The 24,616-nt window shown below is 36.8% G+C and overlaps 1 long non-coding RNA gene across 1 annotated transcript; it reads left to right on the top strand.

Annotated features, from left to right (window-relative positions):
- The first annotated feature begins 5,897 nt into the window (after positions 1 to 5,897).
- Positions 5,898 to 14,264, top strand: LOC140884730 (uncharacterized). Its single transcript, XR_012150706.1, has 4 exons — positions 5,898 to 6,029; positions 7,949 to 8,460; positions 11,516 to 12,163; positions 14,014 to 14,264. It is a non-coding gene; the product is annotated as an uncharacterized lncRNA (long non-coding RNA).
- The last annotated feature ends 10,352 nt before the right edge of the window (positions 14,265 to 24,616 follow it).

The raw sequence follows: 24,616 nt of genomic DNA, 5'->3' as shown, positions 1-24,616 counted from the left end.
CACCCATCCTATAATTGCCCCAACTCAAGCATGCTTAACTTTGGAGTTCTTATGTGATGAGCTCCCGAAAAGAAGATGCACCTTCTTGATATGAATAGTACATATGAAATCTTTTAAGCCCTCCTCAACCATGTAGTCCCATACCTACACAGTCTCAGAATCCCTCTCATTCCAGCACGGGATCGGTTCATTCATGTCTCCCTCCGCCTAGAAGCCTACCAGGAGCCGCTCATTGTCCGTGCAACCTCTTGGCACCGGCGATCACTCCCTGCCTATTCAGCCCCGGGCGTCACAGACACTGTGACTGATCTCACTCTGGAGCAAGAGGCTAAGACTGAAGCTCCGGCATCCAAGAAGCCAATGAAAAATCCATCCGTAAAAAGAAAGAATGTGTATCAGTCTGAATCCGATGAAGCATTGGATAATGCTCCTCTTAATCAGGTATTTTGGCCATCCTCGCCTGGTAAGGTGAAAGACCGAAAATCAAAGAAATCCAAGAAAGAAGAGGCTGCTGATCCTAAGAAAAATAAATTGAAAACTCTTGCTGAGTTGGATCATGCACCGATCGACAAGGAGCCCACTAATGCTCCTCACCCGAAGAAGTGTCTCGCCCACCACCGTTCGAGACAACATCATCTATCTCCTTTGCTCCACCTACTCCTGTTCTACAACCAGCCAAAGGTGTTGTTATCAAAGAAGATAAAGTGCATTCCTTGACTGTTAGGGTGCCCCTTTTGGACGATGAAGACAAAGGTAAAGGAAAGATGGTTACACCTTTCAACCCTCTCTTTCCTGAAGAACTTTAGATCAATCTCACACTCTCTCAAGTACTTAGATCTGTCAACATAAGACTCAGGGAATTTACCAGTCTCCCATGTCTTTATGGTCATTCAAGGTTTAGAGAACAGTGCTGGCATTGCTGCAATACATCCCAGAAGCCTCAAAATCCAGTTTGGCATGGATGAGCAGACCTCCGAATCGTATGTGAACCCTTATGTTGCAGAGGCCTCGTCTGTTTGATCTCATGGGTTCTATTGACAATGGAAAAGAAGAAGATCATGTATTTAAGGAAGAAGAAATGACTTTTCTTGGACTCAAAGACGATGGTGGTTCGTCTACCAAACATGTTACACCTATCATAGTAGATCCAATAGTTTCGCTGGTCGTAGAACCTATCTCGACTGATCTTTCCTTGACTACTCCCAAAATGTCCTCGCCCGAGGCTGCGACGAGAACCTCGACTGCTAATCTGTCCACCATTATTGAGTACATCCCTACTGCTGGCACAGAAACTTCTGGTGCTCAACTTCAAGTACATTTCTCCACTCCTCTCTCTCCCAATGCAGAACCAGACTCATCTGCCATCGAGTTGGAAGTTGCTCTACCTGAAATTCCATTGACTTCCATCGATGAATTAGAAATTCCATGACATAGTTTGATTTATTTGATGATTAGTCAACAAATGGACACTGAAAACCCATTGATCCCAATCCAACCAAAGATGCTTCTCCTATCATCCCGTCAACTGAAGGAACAACATGTGCAAAGTCTATGAATTAGGATGATGAGCAAGTAGAATCCACTGATGACAATGATGATAATGAAACTATTGGTCAACATCAGGATGCTCTTCTCATCACCCAACCTAAATTGGCTGATCATCAAATTTTTGAAGAAATCTGTGACCATTTGCAGCATGTCATGAACTTGCTGGGATATATGAATACAAGGGTTGATTATTGCACTTTAGTAGCCAATGAGTCTCTCAGGCTCACCTTCGTGAAATTTTCCAAATTGACAGATGATGTGTTGGATAATTTAAAAGTGTTCAAGGCTGACAAGAAGTTCACCATCAACATCATTCTCACCTTGTCTATCCAAATGACTCAATCAGAACAACGGATGAATGCACGCATGGACAATATACAAGCATCCATCGGTACCTAGTGTAGTGACCCGCACCTTGATCACCTACTAATCAGAAGCTTAATCATGTAATTAATCAATCAATAATATTAATAAGATAAAATGCGGAACTTTAAATAAACTAAATACGAGAAAATAAAAACCTAGTTGTCAACTATGCCATCCAGTCTTGGTCACCACCTAACCTCACTTTCCTCAGGAGAACTACCTGCATCTGCCCCATTGAATGAGGTATCCAGACAACAGAAAATAACCGGAAGTGAGCCTAACATGCTCAGTACGAGAGTATGAGTATACACTAATTGTGAATGTATGAAAATGAACTGGGTACCAAGATACTCAGGTCAAGAAACTAGCTCATAAAATGGGCTCAGGGTATATAGCACTCTGCGTCGTCGCCTCGGGAGGTGGCTCCTATATCCAGTGGATAATGGTGACCTGATACTAGTACAAGTGTCCAACCATAATGGTGACTTGACACAAAACTTACGTATCCAACCATCCACAACTCGTAGGGTGAGCGTCTTACTACATGATATCTCAAAGATATGGGATCAATATGCTCATGTATGCAACATACAGTCATGACATGTTGTATCATATAAATCATGCAATTACATAATACATGCAAACACATAATACATGCATACTCAATCTGGATATCTCGAATAATACTTTCGTACCTTACTAAGGCCGATCCTAGAAGCTCCTCTCTAGGTCCAAGCCTATCATGCAGCACTACAACACATAAATAACATGTATTATCTAGCATGTCAAACATCACATATCATGCTCTAAAAGCCTTAATTAAACTATATCATACTCCCTATTTCCTATAATGAGCCAGAACCATACCTTTGTTCGTCGTCTACCTGCTGATGTCGCATGCCCCAGAGCCTGGGCATAGCCTAGCTATGACCCCTGGACACCTCGCCAGAGCTCTTCCGCCTGGCTGCTACTACGGACAATGTTCGTTATATAAAAACTACTACCTACTCCAACTCTTAAAATAAGAGTACCCAAAAGCTCTTAAAATCTAGCTAACATGGGCCTAGGAGAGGATACATTGCATTTCAAAATGAGGAATTCGGACCCCTATTTATAGGCATCAGATCGGATGCTCCGTTCCCTGGATCGGACGGTCCGATCTGCATGATCCGACACGTGTCACAATCCTATCAACACATGTCCCACCACCTCATTAGATGGTCCGATATATAGATTGGACGGTCCGATCTTTGCCATGTGTTGAATCCAACTTGACACCTAACAGGGGAATATCGGACGCTCTGTTCCGAGATCGGATGCTCCGATCATGTCCGAGTTCATTTTTTAATTTATTCCCTTAATAAATTTATTAGTCATGTTTAAGTCTCTTAATCTTGTAAAATGGAACCGGGCTACTACATTCTCCCTCACTTAAGAGATTTCGTCCTCGAAATCATATCTTAAGTACCGAATAAACTTGAATAAGAACAACAAGTTCTTATTATCTCATAACATTTTACAAGATCCTACTAAAATCCAAAGATTCATTAGTAGTGCCTCAATACTGAAACTGGACCACGAAAGAAACATCTTATTCCAAAGTACCGTTTCCTATGATTCAATAACAATATGGTTTCTCCACACATGTCAAATATGTATCCACTGTTCCTTAGGTGATTGAAAGATTTAAGACTCATCTACCATAAATCATCACCACGGTGATACATGGAATACATCGTGAATACTAGACCCATAAAGCAGCAATGCTAGTCTGTACTATGTTTCATTTACTGTCCAACATCCCAATTGGACCAATATACATTATAGATATCTTTCTGGTAAATCAACTATATCAACCCCTGGTTGAATTAATTCTAGTCCTACAACCTATCGTTTCCCCACTTCTTTCCAAAACAGTGGAGTACAACATCATAGTCCATAAAATTCCTCAATAGGTGCCATACCGATACTGCGGTGATAGCAGTTGTTGTACGCGAATTCAATTAGTGGCAACTGATCTTGCCAAGCTGGATCAAAATCCAAAGGACACACTCGTAACATATCTCCAAGAGTATGGATCGTGCGCTCCAACTGATCATTAGTCTCCTGATGATAAGCAGTACTCATGTCAAGAGTAGTAGCCTTACCATGTTGAAAACTCCCCTAGAATCCAGGAACAAATATGAAATTTCATTCTCTGAAAATTCTTGCTGATATGCCATGAAAACTCGCAATTTCCTAAATGTGTAATCTATCACTACTGTCACAAGTGAAGTCTCGATTACACAAATTGAAACATGCTGTCTCGGTTAGTCGATACATCACAAACCCTGATAGTATCATAATTCCTTGAGAATACTAGCAAATGGGTCACAAAGTCCATCGTGATAACTCTCATTTCTACTCAAGAATCTATAACTATGATACAAACTCTCAGATTGTCGATGTTCAATCTAAATCTGTTGACAAACCAAATAACAAGAAACATATTGATACACAAAGCGTTTCACACTTTTCCACCAGATTTGAGTACACAAGTCTTTGTACCAAAAGGATTTTCATACTAATGACTAACACTTATCACAACACATGAGACAACGTCGTTGTCCAGAATTTCTGATTTCCTGAATCCTTTAGGTTCTCTTCTTGGAAATATCAATAAATATATTATGTTGACTCAAAATTCGATTAGTACAATCCCTAGTACTAATATAATGACATCTATCTCATAACTTGAGATAACACCTGAAAAATGAGAATACTGATTATCCTGTCATTGATAGTAATAATTCCTTGCTGAATTCTGACTTGCGCTGCTAGATGATCAGAACTGTTTCATCCATCTTTGGCAAAGTCCTTAAATCAATACAATCTAGCTAAACCCTGACTTGATTTCATCGAATCAGACATATCAATGGCCTAACGCATCGAATAGACATCCCAAAAAATTAGTGACAATGATCGAGCAAATATGTGGCGCCTAAAATCCAATCTACTAAATCACATGCATTAAATTTAATAAATATTAGGATTATTATTATTTGTTTATCTGATTTAAATTCTTTATTTGAATTATGTGTTAATAAAATATTATTTATTTATTCAAATGATTTTATTGTGCAGTTTAATTGTTTTAAAGATTTTAAAGTTTTAAACTTGCATATTTAAATGATTTTAATTGTTTAGTTTATTCATTTAAATGATTTTAACTGGTTAGCTTATTTATTTAAATAATTTTGATTATCCAACTTATTTATTTTAAATAACTTAAGTTTAGCAATTAGTTATTTTAAATTATTTTAAATGCCTAGCCTACATATTTAAATGCTTTTAACTGTACAAGTCGTTTTAAAGGTTTTTATTCCGCTTGTGTATTTATTTAAATTATTTTTAAACGCTAGTCTAGTTTGTTTAAATTATTTTAATAGCTCTGTTTATTATTTAAATATTTTATTTATCGCTGCGACATCAAAATATTTAAAGTATTGATTTTAATTTCTAAATTATTGTTTAAATTCTTTTAAGGTTTAAGTTGCTCAAATAATCAAATTAATGATTCTTGAGATTTTTAAGTTCAGTGACTTCCGGTTCCGGCTTACGGCAATGGTGAAATTTGGCGGTAAATTCCTAGATATTATTTCAAGAGTTAATATTTTCGAGAATTGAGGAAAGTAAATGGAATGTTGATTTTAGATTTTTTCCGGGTGTCGAAAATCGCTTTTATCGCATTCTTGAGCTTATTTTTAAGTTTTTCGAAAATTAGCATTTTTAATCCCGGACTAGGAAAAAATCCAATTTAATATTTTAAATTGGAATTTTCAAAATTGTGTATTTTAAAGGTGCAAGTTAATTTATGACCAAAAGTTGCTAAAGTTGGGGTGACATTTTTTATAAGTAGCACCTTTTAAAATCACACTCACACCTACCTACCTATACGTACACACATATACACTTAAAATATATTTTACAATACAAAAACAAACCCAATCCCTAACTAAGCAAGAGCCGCCCATTTCTCTCAAAATCTCCTTCAACCATCGGCTTCTCTTCCTCCTCACTTCTCCGACCAGCGTCGCCGCCTCTCCGTCACACCGCTGGAGCTCAAGCCCAAGAAGGTTTAGCATCTTGTTGCTCGATTTTCAGCCCTCATTCAATCTCTTTTCTTGAGTTTTTGGAGACAAGACAAGTATATGCCATTTCTTTGGTCCCAAGAAAAGCTATTGTATTTTATGTTGTGTTCTTGACTTACATTCGAATTTTTCTTGATGATTAAGCTATGGTTTCGGTTTTTCAGTAGAAAACAGTGGGGTGACTTGTGTATTTCGAAATCCATCTCGTATTTATTGCTAAAATGAGTTGAATGTGTTGTTGGAGATGAATCTTGGCAAGGTTTGGCTCAATTTCGAAATTTTCAGTGTGTGATGCTATGGCCCCTGTTTTATTTTGAAATCTTGTTGATGTTTTGGAGTTGGAATGAGCAATGTATCATGTATCGGTTAATTCTTGAGTTTGCTTGATCAATTTAAAAATTTCAGCTTGTGTTCTTGAGCCGTTTGAGCTCGATTTCTGAAATTGGATTGTATGGTGTTAGGGGCTGCCTAAGAAAGGTATGGGGTGTTTGAATGGTGTATTGGGTGAAGTTGAAATGGTATAAGGAGCTGGAGTTGTGGGCATATTGGTGGGATGAGTGTTCGTGTAGAAGGGAACCCCATTTGGTGTAAGTCGGTCAAGATTTTGGTCTTCGAGCTAGCTTTGGGTGAGAGGGCTCTACTCTATGGTTCAATGTGGTCTAACTGATTTTTATGGTGTTGGTTGGTAGGCTGGAAATCTATAAATTTATTGGTTCATGGTTGGAGAGGTCAAAGTTCAAGTTGAGTCTTGGGGCAGAATTTTTGTGTTTGTCGTGGGCTGTCAGGAATCGGTTCAGGGGGGGCTGGTTCGGTGGTCTGGACAGGGTTGGTCTGGTCCTAAGTCAATTTTGGGACGTTGTGGTCGTGTCGGTTCAAATTGGGAGTGAATCGGGTTAGTTTTGGCCAAGTTAGAAATTTCTCAAGTTGGCGTGGCTAGTGCAGAATTTTGATAAGTTTGAGGGCTGCTCGGAAATCCGTTTTGATCGGATTGTTCGGGTGGTCTTTGAAGGCTATAACCTGGTCCTTGGGTTTCTTTAGGATGTATAGAGTGTGTTGGTTCAAACAAAAGTCAATTTAGATAAGGAATGGTCAAGTTATGGATTTTAGGGTTCGAATGCTCGAGGTATGTTTGTTTGGTTAAGACTAGCTTAGGGGCAGCCACTTACCATCATACTTTCCTCGTTTTAAATCATGTTTTTCATCCCGGTCATCCACATTTGAGTCTCTTGCATGATCATTGAGTAAATATTTTCAAATACATTACATCTACATATGCATGCTAAGTTCATGAATCAAGAATGAAAGAAATAAATATTTTTAGGAACGAAGTGAGATGATTGTGACTATAGAAAGTATGGGTTTGGACGGGCTGGGAGACGTTCTGGCTTCCCTTACCAAATTTATGGGTTTGGACGGGCCGGGAGAAATTCTAGCTTCCCTTACCAAGTATGGGTTTGGACGGGCTGGGAGAAATCCTAGCTTCCCTTACCAAGTATGGGCAAGACGGGTTGAGAAATCCTGACTTTCTTGCGGCATAGTGCACTGCAGCCATGATCATGATCGAAATCACAAAGTCACAATTCAAGGATCTAATTTCAAATATTTATGTCTATGTTCCAGAACAGTTTATTCAGTTACAGATACAGTTACAGTTCACAGTTTTTATGACTATGTTTCAGTACAGTTTATGCAGTTACATTGATTATTTATGACTTAGCCATGCATATGTTATATTTATGTTCTCTCAATTTAGAAGTCTATTTTGTTTAAAATAAGGGCACAAAACAAAAATATTTTTAGTATATGCTACTTTAAATCCGCGTGTGCTTGTATTTACGTAGTACTCGTTATCCCTTTCATATTCTTGTTGAGTCTTTTAGACTCACTACACTTATTGTTTTCAGGTGAGGAGCATTTCATTTAGATCGAGGGGATAGACTATCGAGTGGACTGCTATGCGGGCACGACACATCCCTCCGACCTATGCTCGTCTTCCGCATAGTTACTAGAATTTATATGTTATGAAGCATTTATTTTGCTTATTTGTCAAATGTATATGTAATGTTTACTTAGAATTGTTTTGGGCATGTAAACATTAGATTTTTAAACACTTTTGGATATTTGTTATGTCGAATCTCTTCCATGGGTTCTCGTTCTTTTCTCGGTTTAGTTTACTGTGTCGTCGGTTGTTTATTTCTTTCATTTTATTTTGTTTGCTGTCTGTGACAGACGGGTTTTCACTTAAACAAATAGGTCATGCCGAAATTTTTATAAATTTTCTTAAAAAATCCGCATTTTATTTAATTATTACTTATGTTGAGTCAGGGTCGTTTTAGTTGGTATCAGAGCATGGTTCTGGTTTGGGTTGTGTCTACTGCCAATTGCAAGAAACTCGAGAAATCTCGCCTCAAAGTCTGTAAGTTTTTAAAGAATTTTATATGTTAGTCATACTTGAATTGATACGTTAAATGTTTTGATGTCATCTTCTTTTTAAAATATTTTCAAGGCTAGATGTTTAATTTATTTAAGTGTGTAGTTTAGTGTTTATTTTTGTTTAAAACTTCTTTTATAGTGTAAAGTGTACTATTTTACTGTTTATTTTTATAGCATGCGGTTCCAAGTTAAATGGAATTGGTGTACCAATATTTCTTCCAGTTTTGGGCAGTACGTGGTTGTTGTTTGAGCTATTAGGTAGTGTTAACAATTTTGATGAGATTGTAGGAGTTTGTTGGGAAGCATTAAACTTGCGTATTTGGAGATATTAATTGTGTGCTATTATTGTAAGTTGTTTTCTTATAACTGGATTTTAATCGGGTACAACTAAGTGAATAGTTTATTTAGAAATTTCTAGACATGTGTTTAGTCAGTTAAGTTTATGAATAGAACTCATGTAAACACTTGGGATACAAACTTGGTTTTATATTATTTTGGATAGTTGAATATTCTTCGTTTATTTGGGCAAATATGATTTTTGGATAATAGGAAATTGGTTACTATGAGCCTTTCAATTATGTGAACTATTATTCTAATCGTTATTTTCTTTTCTTCTTTTATGCTCAAATCCGTTGCAACTTATACTTTAGATTATCCGAAATTTCTTTGCACATCCATTGTTCATTCATGAATTCGTATGACATCAGTCAACGTTTTATTCAGCTACTTTGGCATTGGTTGAACTTCTTAATAAAATCTTGTTCATGTCTTACCCTTCTTGAAATTTTTCTTCGGTTCTAGAGCCAGATGTTGATGTGAGTAAGATTCACCTCGACTTTCTTTTGTGATCTACTTATGTTGTGGTTGACATCTGGATATGTCTTAGGACTGTTGTTTCCCCTGATTATTAACTTGTGTGAACTTCTCTCGACTGAAGTCACACTGACTGTCTTAATTGTGCTTTGATTGTTGGGTATGATTTCATTACCCATGGGTGAAAGATCGCGAGATTTGTATCTTGTTGGCTCATATTCATTATTCATGGAGCCTCTATTATTATTCATTCACCCCTAGAATTGAATTATGAGTGAGTTGTTTTCACTTACCTAGATTTTTGTTTTTAGTTCGTTTGTTTGTAATGCTTGCACTATTTCATTTCGTATTGAGGGGCATTACTTGTATGTTTGTTTTTTTTTTCTTCATGATCACCAGGACAGGGACTTGGGTGAATTATAGTTTCAACTATCATTTCGATTTCTCGTGTAGAAATTTGACTCGTAACCGCATAGTGAGTATTTAGACCGTTGGGAATTAATGTTAATGTTAGATAAAATCCTAAGTTATCATTGTGTTCTAAGGAATGACTACTAATTGTATCTAGTTCTAGCGAATAGACTGCCAGGTAGTAAATTAAGTGAATGGGTTGTTTAAATTTTTAATAGGATCGTTAAGAGTAACCAGATGATTTTGGTAAGCTGAATGGGTGAACAATTACGAGAGAGAAAATAGAGTTGTCCCTAGAGACTTTTGGGTACTTTATGTTAGCGTTCTAAGATTTTGTGAATGTCAACCGGTAAGACTAATACATCAACTATGGGTACGGATGACGAATGAAATATTCAGGTAGTTTCCTAGATAAGCTGTAAATTTATTTATCGATGAAATACTAAGGTACTAGAGGAACAATGAGGAAGCAGTTACGATCAGGTTACAAACTCTGCGAGGAGTCCAATTGTATACTAAGTTCTCAAAATATGAATTCAGGTTGTACATATAATAATTTGGGAATTTTTGGATTTTCAGACTTGCTGTCAAGTTGAACTAGGGATTTGAGATATGTCTTCAGCGATATATAAGAATTATTTGGTACTTAGAGACGATCTAATCCAATAAAGGGATAATAACTTCGTGGTATGTTTTGGCTTCAAGGATAAATATGGATTACTTAGTCGCTGCATCTGAGATAGAGAAAAGTGGATAAATCTGTTGGAAAATTTTAATTAAAAATTGAACTTTCGGTAGAATCAAAGATGCCAGAGATGAGCGTATAAATTGGTGAATGGATAATTGAGATATGTTTAGTCACCTATCTGGGATTCTATATGTTATCGGTTTATACCTTGGGACTGAACAACATTGGATTTTATGGTTATGTTTTCTTTTCAAGGATTAGATTAGATTTATTTATTGAAATATGTCGATCAATTTTAAGTTGAGGAGAGTCATTTGTTCCACTTGAAGGGTAACTGAACTAGAGTTGTTGCTTAAGGAAATTTTTACTTTTCCTTAGAAGTGTTGTGAGTTGCAGTAACTAATAAGGGATTGAGCATAGTCCAGGATCATGAAGCATAACACTACTAATGCGTGGCATAGACCTTTAGAATTTCAAAATGGATATTAAGTTGTTCTGGAAGGTATCATTGTTTCGTAATATTATCGATTTGGGAATATAAGGGAATTAACTCAATTTGTCGATCCTTATGCAATTGTTGAGGAAATTGGTAATTTGTTTTATCGTTTGGGCATGCCATAGAAAATTGTGGCGCCTAAAATCCAATCTACTAAATCGCATGCATTAAATTTAATAAATATTTGGATTATTATTATTTGTTTATCTGATTTAAATTCTTTATTTGAATTATGTGTTAATAAAATATTACTTATTTATTCAAATGATTTTATTGTGCAGTTTAATTTTGATTATCCAACTTATTTATTTTAAATAACTTAAGTTTAGCGGTTAGTTATTTTAAATTATTTTAAATTTCTAGCCTACATGTTTAAATGCTTTTAATTGTACAAGTTGTTTTAAAGGTTTTTATTCCGCTTGTGTATTTATTTAAATTATTTTTAAACGCTAGTCTAGTTTGTTTAAATTATTTTAATAGCTCTGTTTATTGTTTAAATATTTTATTTATCGCTGCGACATCAAAATATTTAAAATGTTGATTTTAATTTCTAAATTATTGTTTAAATTCTTTTAAGGTTTAAGTTGCTCAAATAATCAAATTAATGATTCTTGAGATTTTTAATTTCAGTGACTTCCGGTTCCGGCTTACGGCGATGGTGAAATTTGGCGGTAAATTCCTAGATATTATTTCAAGAGTTAATATTTTCGAGAATTGAGGAAAGTAAATGGAATGTTGAATTTAGATTTTTTCCGGGTGTCAAAAATCGCTTTTATCGCATTCTTGAGCTTATTTTTAAGTTTTTCGAAAATTAGCATTTTTTAATCCCGGACTAGGAAAAAATCCAATTTAATATTTTAAATTGGAATTTTCAAACTTGTATATTTTAAAGGTGCAAGTTAATTTATGACCAAAAGTTGCTAAAGTTGGGTGACATTTTTTATAAGTAGCACCTTTTAAATCACACTCACACCTACCTACCTATACATACACACATATACACATAAAATATATTTCCTATACATACACACATATACACTTAAAATATATTTAATATATTTTACAATACAAAAACAAACCCAATCCCTAACTAAGCAAGAGCCGCCCATTTCTCTCAAAATCTCCTTCAACTATCAGCTTCTCTTCCTCCTCACTTCTCCGACCAGCGTCGCCGCCTCTCCGCCACACCATCGGAGCTCAAGTCCAAGAAGGTTTAGCAGCTTGTTGCTCGATTTTCAGCCCTCATTCAATCTCTTTTCTTGAGTTTTTGGAGACAAGGCAAGTATATGCCATTTCTTTGGTCCCAAGCAAAGCTATTGTATTTTATGTTGTGTTCTTGACTTACATTCGAATTTTTCTTGATGATTAAGCTATGGTTTCGGTTTTTCAGTAGAAAACAATGGGGTGACTTGTGTATTTCGAAATCCATCTCGTATTTATTGCTAAAATGAGTTGAATGTGTTGTTGGAGATGAATCTTGGAAAGGTTTGGTTCAATTTCGAAATTTTCAATGTGTGATGCTATGGCCCCTGTTTTATATTGAAATCTTGATGATGTTTTGGAGTTGTAATGAGCAATGTATCATGTATTGGTTAATTCTTGAGGTTGCTTGATCAATTTAAAAATTTCAGTTTGTGTTCTTGAGCCGTTTGAGCTCGATTCTGAAATTGGATTGCATGGTGTTAGGGGATGCCTAAGCCAGGTATGGGGTGTTTGAATGGTGCATTGGGTGAAGTTGAAATGGTATAAGGAGCTGGAGTTGTGGGCATATTGGTGGGATGAGTGTTCGTGTAGAAGGGAACCCCATTTGGTGTAAGTCGGTCAAGATTTTGGTCTTCGAGCTAGCTTTGGGTGAGAGGGCTCTACTCGATGGTTCAATGTGGTCTAACTGATGTTTATGGTGTTGGTTGGTAGGCTGGAAATCTATAAATTTATTGGTTCATGGTTGGAGAGGTCAAAGTTCAAGTTGAGTCTTGGTGCAGAATTTTTGTGTTTGTCATGGGCTGTCAGGAATCGGTTAAGGGGGGGCTGGTTCGGTGGTCTGGACAGGGTTGGTCTAGTCCTAAGTCAATTTTGGGACGTTGTGGTCGTGTCGGTTCAAATTGGGAGAGAATCGGGTTAGTTTTGGCCAAGTTAGAAATTTCTCAAGTTAGCGTGGCTAGTGCAGAATTATGATAAGTTTGAGGGCTGCTCAGATCCGTTTTGATTGGATTGTTCGGGTGGTCTTTGAAGGCTATAACCTGGTCCTTGGGTTTCTTTAGGATGTATAGAGGGTGTTGGTTCAAACAAAAATCAATTTAGATAAGGAATGATCAAGTTATGGATTTTAGGGTTCGAATGCTCGAGGAATGTTTGTTTGGTTAAGACTAGCTTAGGGGCAACCACTTACCATCATACTTTCCTCGTTTTAAATCATGTTTTTCATCCCGGTCATCCACATTTGAGTCTTTTGCATGATCATTGAGTAAATATTTTCAAATACATTACATCTACATATGCATGCTAAGTTCATGAATCAAGAATGAAAGAAATAAATATTTTTAGGAACGAAGTGACATGATTGTGACTATAGAAAGTATGAGTTTGGACGGGTTGGGAGACGTTCTGGCTTCCCTTACCAAATTTATGGGTTTGGACGGGCCGGAAGAAATCCTAGCTTCCCTTACCAAGTATGGGTTTGGACGGGCTGGGAGAAATCCTAGCTTCCCTTACCAAGTATGGGCAAGACGGGTTGGGAGAAATCCTGACTTTCTTGCGGCATAGTGCACTGCAGCCATGATCATGATCGAAATCACAAAGTCACAATTCAAGGATCTAAGTTCAAATATTTATGTCTATGTTCCAGAACAATTTATTCAGTTACAGATTCAATTACAGTTCACAGTTTTTATGACTATGTTTCAGTACAGTTTATGCAGTTACATTGATTATTTATGACTTAGCCATGCATATGTTATATTTATGTTCTCTCATTTTAGAAGTCTATTTTGTTTAAAGTAAGGGCACAAAACAAAATTATTTTTAGTATATGCTACTTTAAATCCGCGTGTGCTTGTATTTACGTAGTACTCGTTATCCCCTCATATTCTTGTTGAGTCTTTTAGACTCACTACACTTATTGTTTTCAGGTGAGGAGCATTTCATTTAGATCGAGGGGAAAGACTATCGAGTGGACTGCGATGCGGGCACAACACATCCCTCCGACCTATGCTCGTCTTCCGCATAGTTACTAGAATTTATATGATATGAAGCATTTATTTTGCTTATTTGTCAAATGTATATGTAATGTTTACTTAGAATTGTTTTGGGCATGTAAACATTAGATTTTTAAACACTTTTGGATATTTGTTATGTCGAATCTCTTCCATGGGTTCTCGTTCTTTTCTCGGTTTAGTTTACTGTGTCGTCGGTTGTTTATTTCTTTCATTTTATTTTGTTTGTTGTCTGAGACAGGCGGTTTTCACTTAAACAAATAGGTCATGCCGAAATTTTTATAAATTTTCTAAAAAATCCGCATTTTATTTAATTATTACTTATGTTGAGTCAGGGTCGTTTCAAAATACTACCACAGAAAATCAACTCAAATATGTCTATCAATTAAGCTCGAATAAATCTCAAGTGCATGAGTCAAGTAATAATATAGTGTACATGAGTACGAGTATCGTCCCACAGAGATTAATGTTTGACAAATTCACCTCAAATATAATTCTTTAGTTAATTAAAACGAGAGATGGAGAAAAAATTAATAAACTAAAATAAAATGATGAAATAAAAGCAAAACAATAAATTAATTCTAAAGTCATGCTTTTGACGGAATTCTCTAATCTATCAATATACTCTCTCGAGATATATTAATCTAATTAATGAATTGTAATAACCAAGTCTCCTTGCGTTATTTAACAATTGCAATTGCATTAATGATTTATGGAATCCTATAGCTTTTGACCTGGTGGACTATGACTATCAACATGTATCCAACCTCATATCTCTATGCAAGTTGTAGATTCATGGATTATATTACCTTTCATGTCAGAAAATCTCCTTCCGGTATCAATTATAACACATAAAATCTCATGCATTGAGCTGAACTTTTGACAACATCTTCAAAACATCTTAAACTTTAATTTGGACAGTGGAGATTTGATTTGGAGCTCTCTAAAATTAAATTTAAATTTTTGACCAAGGCTGCTCCGTAATTCATTTTTCAAAAACCCATTTTCCTACAAAATTAACCCGAAGAGTGAAATGCACATGTATGAGATTAATTAAAAATAAAAAATATAAAAACACACATGAAAGCATATGAATGCATGTCAAATAGACATAAAATAATGCACACAAAATGCATTTATCAACACCTCCATACTTAAATTTTAAGGCTCGGGATTATTTAATTTAATCCGAGTATATTTAATTTGGAAATATTTAGAGTTTTGATTTAAATTCTAATATTCTTAAATTATTTAGGATTGAAATTGAATTAAAAAGAGGGTCGAGGAGTAAATTGCAATTTTCGATGTTTCAGGGGTTAAATTACAATTATCTGAATACATATCCGATTTTAATATTATGTATCAGCATGTATAAGTGTGAAGGATATATGAATTCAGAAAAATCGAACAGAGGAGCTGAGATCTTTTCCTTTTCTTTAAAATTTTGATTTTCAAATCGCCGTAACTTTTGATTCGATTGTCCGATTTCGATTCCGAAAATTGTTCTGGAATCCTTGCGATGAGGGTTTTGATCTAATGTAAGTTTCTAATTATTTCGGCATGTTTTGAAGATTGAAATATGGCAGAGATCAGATTTTTATTCTCTATGCATGTTCTTGAATGTTTATACTTTGGATATTCAAAACCGAATCGACGAACGGCTATCGTGTGTGTTTGTTATGATTTCCAGCATGTATATCGAGAGTTATAGTAGCTGATTGTGTCTGATATGCTGATTATGATATTATATTGCTTATGTCAACCAACAGCTTCTCATGTTCAATTAAAAGCAACATTTTTTCAAAAACAATTTTTTTTCACAACTCTATCATCATCGGTCAATATTCATCATTCCACTTATTCATACAACAAAAACACAAAACATAATGTTATGCATGAATACGAACTAAATGCAATAATCTAAACTATATGAATGAAAAATACAATGATGAACGAAACAAAACTAAATAGCACCCCCATGCTTATCCAAAGCATTGCCCTCAATGCTCTAGAACAATGAACTGAATGAGAAACGAACAAATGCAAAACAAAAATAAACACAATGAAAACAAAATAACACTCCCCTGGTCAATCATCGTGGTGTATATCCATCAGCCGCTGCTGCACCACATCTCTTAGGCCATCAATATTCCCATATATTCACCTTGCAAATCAAAAATTTTGAGGGATTAAACATGATCAACTCAATATAAAGCAACAACTAAATAAAAACTAACACTAAAAAAATGAAGTAAAAATATTGGGTTGCCTCCCAAGTAGTGCTTGATTTTCAGTCTTCGGCTTGACCCTCATAAGCACTCATCAAAGAGCCGTTGACGGCCAAAGTATGTGTCTGAAAGAGTGGGTGCCCGGTGAGCCAACTTGTGGCTAAGGGCTTTTATGACTCTATGTATAAACAATCTTTTGTTTAATATAATTTACACTTTTATAATGGCATTTACTTTATCTTTTATCATATTATTATGTTGTGACATACTATAAGATGTTTAGATGAAGACCTTGAATATATTATAGTGTATGTAAGATGTGGTGGCACATGGGGATGGCTATCATGAAACACATCTTATAGTCACTGTATATTCTAAACAGTTCCTAGTCGATTGAGCCGTCCGTTAATAAGGATAAGGATCGCTCGAGATTGAGACTAGCATTTGCGATGCCGAGTACCACGTTTCATTGGTATGGAACATAGAGATGTTCAAAGCATGCAAATGGATATTCATACGATGAATGATCGAACTACCCTATCCGGACTTTCCAAGTGGTTATCACTTATCGAGTGGATAAAGTCCGCGGTTTTGGTTGTACACCATTAGTCCTTACTACTTGAAACATCATTGAGACTCTATATGCTAGTACTGTACTTTGACTCGTTTACCGACTCTATTGGGGTCATCAGGTGTCGGGATTGGGTACAGTTACGACACATATAGGAGTCGATGCTTTGTTGTCAAGGATTCACCACATACTTGCGAGTGTGGATATCCTATGCAATCTGAGGAGATATTAGTGTGACGAATCTCTGGCCAGAGTACATGATGTGTTTTAAGAAATGATTTCTTAGTAGCACATGCGATGTCACTATTTGATCTTCAAGATGCATTGCATAGTTATCGAATCTCGAACGACTCTCGATTTACCAATGGTTGTTGATTCGATCGGGATATATGGATGAAGGGACCATACTGTACGCTAACCAAAATCTATTGGTTCTTGCAGGCACTATTAGTGATACCTAGGGAATCATGGGGCGATGTTGCTAGGCGCTCTTACCATGATTGGATGGGCAAGTCGGAAATTGTTGTTCCGAGTCACAAGGAGTTGTGAGCCCACGGCTAGCTGTATCCCTGAACCATTGAGGGTCACACAAGTAATGGATTTTTAATCCCCGTTGAGATAATTAAATTTAAAGAGTTAAATTTAGTGAATAAAGAAGTGGGACTTCTTATTTAAGAGTAGAGGGAGTAAGATTTCCTAAAATGACATAGTGATGGACATTTTTGGAAACCACTGAATTCGGATTCAGAAAATTTATCTTGACTTTAAAAGATGCAGAAATGGTTTCTATGCACATTGGTGAAATTGGTTTATCAATCTGAGTCACGATGAATTTTATATTAATTTCTGAACATGCGGGCTTTGCTTGTCAGGCTTGAACTTAGGACTAATGGGCCCTAAGCTGTTAGCAGCCCACATTATAAATAAGTTATTGCAGTACAGAAATTACACACAACTTACACTCAGATTTTTGAAAACCCTAGCCTCCAGTCTAGGAATTTCGGCCCCCCCCCCCCCTCTCTCTCTGTCTTAGAGAATTTTCAGTCTGCGAATTTCGAATTTGCAGTCTGAATTAGCAGATCATATCTGTTCTATCTCTTCGTAGAAACTTCTGATAGACTTTCTAGTGCAGTCTATCAGAGGGATTAAACTTCTGTTCGTGGACCAGATTGAAGAATTGTTCGTTCATCAGTTTCTGGGATATACAACAAGAGCAGTTTAATCTGTTGGTGTCCATAATCTCGTTTCGAGATTTTAAGGTAAAATTTATATTGTTTAAATTTTATATTATCAATTTTAATCGTAGGAATTTGATACCCATATGGAATCGTTCCATATGAAATTTTAAAACTTCCGTTGCACCCCGTATCACTTTCTTTTTCAATCCGGAGAACGACCGTGTTCCAACAGTGGTATCAGAGCCAGGCTGTTCTCGGATTTTATGATTAAAATTTTATCGATTGTACAAAGTCTCGATTTTTCAGAAAAATAAAACGGAAAAGAAAAAAAAAATATTTTCGAGGCTGCCCGCTGCCCGAAGGCAGCGAGCAGCGCCGCGTGCAGCCCTGCGCGCAGCTTGGCTGTGCGCAGATGGGCTGCACGCAGCAGCCCTGCGCGAGCTAGGCCAAGCGTTGCCCTAGCCCGCGCAGCTGGGCCGGACGAGTCCAGCCCAGCGACGGGCGGGCAGCCCGGGACCAGAAATTTTTTTTTATTAAAAATTAAATTTTTTCTTGAATTATGAATTCTAGCCCAAAATGGTTTTGGGCCCAATTTTTGGCCCGATTGAAAATTGTTTCAGTTGGTCCACGAGGCAATGGGTCAAAATTGTTTGAGCCCAAAATTTTTTAAGAAAATTAATTTTTGGATAAATTTTGAATTTTGGAAATTTATAAATTTAATCCCATAAATTAAATCTTTAATTATTAATTTTGGTACAATTGATAATAAAATATGATTTTATATATAAAATTGGATTTTATATGTAAAATATGATTTTATGGATAAACTAGATAAAATATGATTTTATATATAAAATAAGATTTTATGTATGAAATATGATTTTATCTATTTATATTTATTGTCATTGCATGATATCCAATAAATTAATTTTTGAATTAAATATTATTGGATAAGGATGATTGATTGCCATGACCAATATTATAGGTGTATGTTAGGTTGTTTACATTTGACTTTATTATTGATTGTTGGGTTTTATTAATGAGCCTGGTTTATGGCTCAAATTTGATTTTATCATTTGTAATAAAAGTGGGTCTGGTTTATGGCCCGTTCCCACCCCTACAATGTATCCCTTTATTTGTCATAGTAATTTATTGTAAATTCACTAGAAATAGTGGGAGTTTTTGAAGATGGAGGTGGGACCAGCAAGCAATGATAAAGACTGAAGAAATGTAAATTGGAAGCACAATGTAATAGGATTGCATTGCATACTTGCATATCACCTAGGATTGGACTTAGACTCGTGATTGGCAACCACGGGTCGATTAATAATGGAATCGATCATCCTAAAATATAATATATGATATTATCGTTGTATGCATGTTTAGACTAAATTGTATGAATCCCGCAAGCATACAAATTTTAAATGATGAGACAAATTTTCAAAATTAAAAATCCCTCATTTTAAATATGATTTAAAATTGATATCAAGATAAATAAAGGAAATTTAAATATTGTTTAAATGTTCCTACCTTCCATCAACGATCAATGTATGAGATGCTACCCGCGGATATGGTCTGGCTCATATTATTGGGGGGCCCGTTCGTCGGAAAGCTGTACATTGGATCGACACATGTTGTAAGTTGGATGGAACTCCCATGGGATTGGCTCATATTATTGGGGATCCACATGGCGACCGTCCATCACAACTTAATATTGATGGGTCATCTTGACATGTCACAATAAACGGCGTCATATTATTGGGCCCTTATTGGACATGAGGTAAAAACATGGAGGTTGCTTTGGAAGCAATTGGACTCTACCTTTTGAAAATTATGGTTGGCTGATATTATTCGGGACTATAGTTTGTCAATTGGACTCCATGTTCCCACTAAAGAAAATGTTTCTCATTTTCACTAGAGGGTAGTGAAATCGTTAAAATAGTGGGAGTGAGATTCATAAAATAAATATTCGCCTATTTTATGTCTTAGTAAATTAATTAAACAATCACTGATTATTGTCTATTTCTTTTCAGTATTTCATTAAGATGAATTCGCGCAATCCACTATTCTCTATTCTCGAACAAAATAAACTAACTGGCGCAAACTATACGAAATGGTTCCGTAAGTTGAAGATTGTCTTGACCTCGGAGAAGATGTTCTACGTGTTAGAAAAATCTCCTCCGAAGGAAGCACCAGCTGATATAAGTCCGGAAGAGTTGGCCAAACTTGATAAATGGTGGGATCATGATATCAAGGCCAAATGCTATATGCAAGCTTCGATGTCTGATGAACTCCAGAGGTGATTTGAGGATACCGTGAATGCTGCTGAAATTCACGTACAACTCAAGGAACTTTTTGGGGCTCAATCGAGAGCTGAAAAGGTTCGCTACTGTAAAAGAGTTAATGACGTGTCGCATGCGTGAAGGAACTTCGGTCCGTGATCATGGGGTACGCGTGATTTGGCTCATTCAGAAGTTGGTAATGCTTGAATTGGTATTGGAGCATGAACTCAATGTGGACTTATTACTTCTCTCTCTTCCTTCATCGTTTGACGGTTTTGTGGTGAATTTCAATATGAACAAGATAGAGGCCTCCCTTGAAGAGATGGTCAATATGCTTGTAACTTATGAAGCCACTTTAAAGAAGGATAAACCGGTTCTCTTGGTTGGCTCCTCTTCTTCTGCTAAGAAGGGGCCAAGTACAAAGGGTAAGAAACGTTCTGCCCCATCCAAGAAAACCGGACCCGAGAAGAAGAACAAGACAAAGGCTTCAAACATGGAAAAGTCCAAGGATGTTTGCCATCACTGCAAGAAACCCGGTCATTGGAAACGTAACTGCAAGGAATATCTAGAGCAGTTGCGAACTGCGAATGGTATGTTTTATATTGAAATAAATGTTTCACTTAATACTACTTCTTGGGTATTGGATACCGGATGTGGATCTCACATTTGCAATGATTTGCAGGTGATGACAAGAAGTCGCAAGCTTAGAATGGGTGAGACCCAGCTGAGGCTCGGAAATGGTTCTAGAGTTGAAGCCAAAGCTGTGGGAGATGTTTATTTAATTTTGCAGAACGATTTTAAGTTACTTTTGAGAGATGTTTTATTTGTTCCAGACTTGATTAAAAACATTATTTCTGTTTCTATGCTTGATAGAGATGGTTTTTCTTACAATTTTGTGAATGGGATTTGCAATATTTACAAGAATGAATGTTTGATTGGAAATGGACAACTTGAAAACGATCTATATAACTTAAAATTAAAAGACGTTCCAATAAATTATGTTGATAAACCGGTAACAACGAACAAAAGGAAAATCGATAGTCAAAACCCGGCAAACCTTTGGCATGCTAGGCTAGGTCATATTTCCTCAAGGAGGATGAACAAGCTAGTGGGAGAGGGCATGTTTGATATGTCTGATATTAATTCTCTACCTACTTGTGAGTCCTGCCTGAAAGGAAAAATGACTAAATCTCCTTTCAAAGGAAAACCTGAGCGTAGTCAAAATCTATTGGATTTGATCCATACGGATGTTTGCGGACCATTTAGTATTGGTACAAAATTTGGTCACACCTACTTCATTACCTTTACTGATGATTATTCTAGGTATGGGTACTTATATTTGATGAAATATAAGTCTGAATCATTTGAAAAGTTCAAAGAATTCAAGGCTGAAGTAGAAAACAAACTAGGTAAGAGGATTAAAGCACTTCGATCAGATCGAGGTGGAGAATACTTGAGTACCGAGTTTTTGAGCTATCTAAAAGAGAATGTGATTCTCTCTCAGTGGACTCCTCCTATGACACCTCAGCTTAATGGTGTTTCGGAGCATCGCAATCGAACTTTGTTGGACATGGTTCGATCCATGATGAGTTTCACTGAGCTTCCACCTTCGTTTTGGGGCTATGTTCTTGAAACGGCGGTATTGTTGTTGAACAACGTTCACACTAAAGCAGTGAACAAAACACCATACGAGTTATGGAATGGCAAAGCTCCTAAGTATTCGTACTTGAGGATTTGGGGATGTCCTGCTTACGTGAAGCAGACAGTGGAAGATAAGTTGGATAGTCGATCCACCTTATGTTATTTTGTAGGGTATCTGAAGAATTCAATCGGATATTATTTCTATCATCCTACTGAAACAAAAGTGTTTGTTTCAAGGAATGCCACCTTCTTGAAGAAGGAGTTCTTATTGGATAAGAAAGGCAAGATGATGGAACTCGAAGAAATTCGAGAATAACCCAAGATACAAAATAATGATCCTACACCTTAGGAACCATTGATTGACACGCCTATTACTAGAAGATCCGAGAGGACTTCTAGGCCTCCTATTAGATATGGTTTTCTTCTTGAAGGGGATCAAAGTGAACCCGACATTGGATGTGATCCAAAAAACTTCAAGGAAGCAATTTCTGATGCAGATTCGAATTTATGGCTTGAAGCTATGCAGTCGGAAATAGATTCGATGCATACAAACCAAGTTTGGACTTTAGTAGATCCTCCCGATGGAATTGTTCCAATAGGGTGTAAATGGATCTATAAGAGAAAACTTGGGCCTGATGGAAAGGTACTGACCTACAAGGCACGATTGGTGGCAAAAGGTTATACTCAAAGACAAGGAGTTGACTATGATGAAACTTTTTCACCAGTCGCAATGTTTAAGTCCATAAGAATTCTTATTGCTATAGCAGCATGGTATGACTATGAGATATGACAAATGGATGTGAAGACTGCATGTCTTAATGGAAACATTAAGGAAGAAATCTATATGATGCAGCCCGAGAGATTCACATCCATGGGAAGCGAGCATAAGGTATGCAAGCTTCAGAGAGCGATCTATGGTCTCAAACAAGCATCAAGAAGTTGGAACCAGAAATTTGATGAAACAATAAAGGATTTTGGTTTCATCAAGAACCCGGAGGAACCGTGCGTGTACAAGAAAGTAGTTAAGGATGCTGTGACATTCTTAGTACTTTATGTTGATGACATCTTACTCATTGGGAATGATGTAGGGATGTTGCAGTCAACAAAGATATGGTTATCAGGTAGATTCTCGATGAAGGATTTGGGTGAGGCGTCCTATATTCTAGGATTATAGATCTATAGAGATAGATCTAAGAGAATGATAGAACTCACTCAAGCAACCTACATCGACACCATATTGAAAAGGTTTTCTATGGATGAGTCCAAGAGAGGACATCTACCTATGTGCCATGGAGTTTCTCTATCCAAGTCTATGTCTCCCAAGACTGACGAAGAGATAGAGAAAATGACACACATACCATATGCGTCAGCCATAGGGAGTATCATGTATGGGATGATATCCACCAGACCGGATGTGGCATTTGCTCTGAGTGTCACAAGAAGATATCAAGCCAATCCCAGTCAAATGCATTGGAAAGCCGTGAAGGATATTCTTAAGTACTTGAGAAGAACTAAGAATATATTCATGGTTTATGGAGGAAGAGAATTGAAATTGGAAGGCTATACCGACTCTAGCTTCCAAAGTGACGTGGATGACTCTAAGTCAACCTCTGGATTTGTGTTCATGCTCAATGGCGGTGCTGTCTCTTGGAAGAGTTCCAAGCAGGACACCACAGCGGATTCCACCACTGAGGCAGAATACATTGCGGCATCAGCTGCTGCTAAAGAGGCCATTTGGATGAGGAATTTCGTCCAAGAGTTGGGCGTTATTCCTGAAGCTGTTGGTCCAGTCCCGGTGTACTGTGACAACACGGGTGCCGTTGCTCAGGCAAAGGAACCAATGTCTCATCAAAGATCCAAACACGTACTGAGGAAATACCACATCATCCGGGAGATCGTGGAAAGAGGAGACATCACTATCGAGAGAGTGGCCTCTGCAGACAATATCGCTGATCCACTTAATAAGCCCTTGCCAGGACCATTATTTGACAAATATCGCGAAGCAATGGGACTACGTAGTATGACTAGTTGGCTTTAGGGCAAGTGGGAGATTGAAAGAGTGGGTGCCCGGTGAGCCAACTTGTGGCTAAGGGCTTTTATGACTCTATGTATAAACAATCTTTTGTTTAATATAATTTACACTTTTATAATGGCATTTACTTTATCTTTTATCATATTATTATGTTGTGACATACTATAAGATGTTTAGATGAAGACCTTGAATATACTATAGTGTATGTAAGATGTGGTGGCACATGGGGATGACTATCATGAAACACATCTTATAGTCACTGTATATTCTAAACAGTTCCTAGTCGATTGAGCCGTCCGTTAATAAGGATAAGGATCGCTCGAGATTGAGACTAGCATTTGCGATGCCGAGTACCACGTTTCATTGGTATGGAACATAGAGATGTTCAAAGCATGCAAATGGATATTCATACGATGAATGATCGAACTACCCTATCCGGACTTTCCAAGTGGTTATCACTTATCGAGTGGATAAAGTCCGCGGTTTTGGTTGTACACCATTAGTCCTTACTACTTGAAACATCATTGAGACTCTTTATGCTAGTACTGTACTTTGACTCGTTTAACGACTCTATTGGGGTCATCAGG

The sequence above is a fragment of the Henckelia pumila genome, chromosome 2 (genome assembly GCF_033568475.1).
Source record: "Henckelia pumila isolate YLH828 chromosome 2, ASM3356847v2, whole genome shotgun sequence".
Taxonomy (NCBI): domain Eukaryota; kingdom Viridiplantae; phylum Streptophyta; class Magnoliopsida; order Lamiales; family Gesneriaceae; genus Henckelia; species Henckelia pumila.
This window is presented reverse-complemented; position numbering and strand designations above follow the sequence as displayed.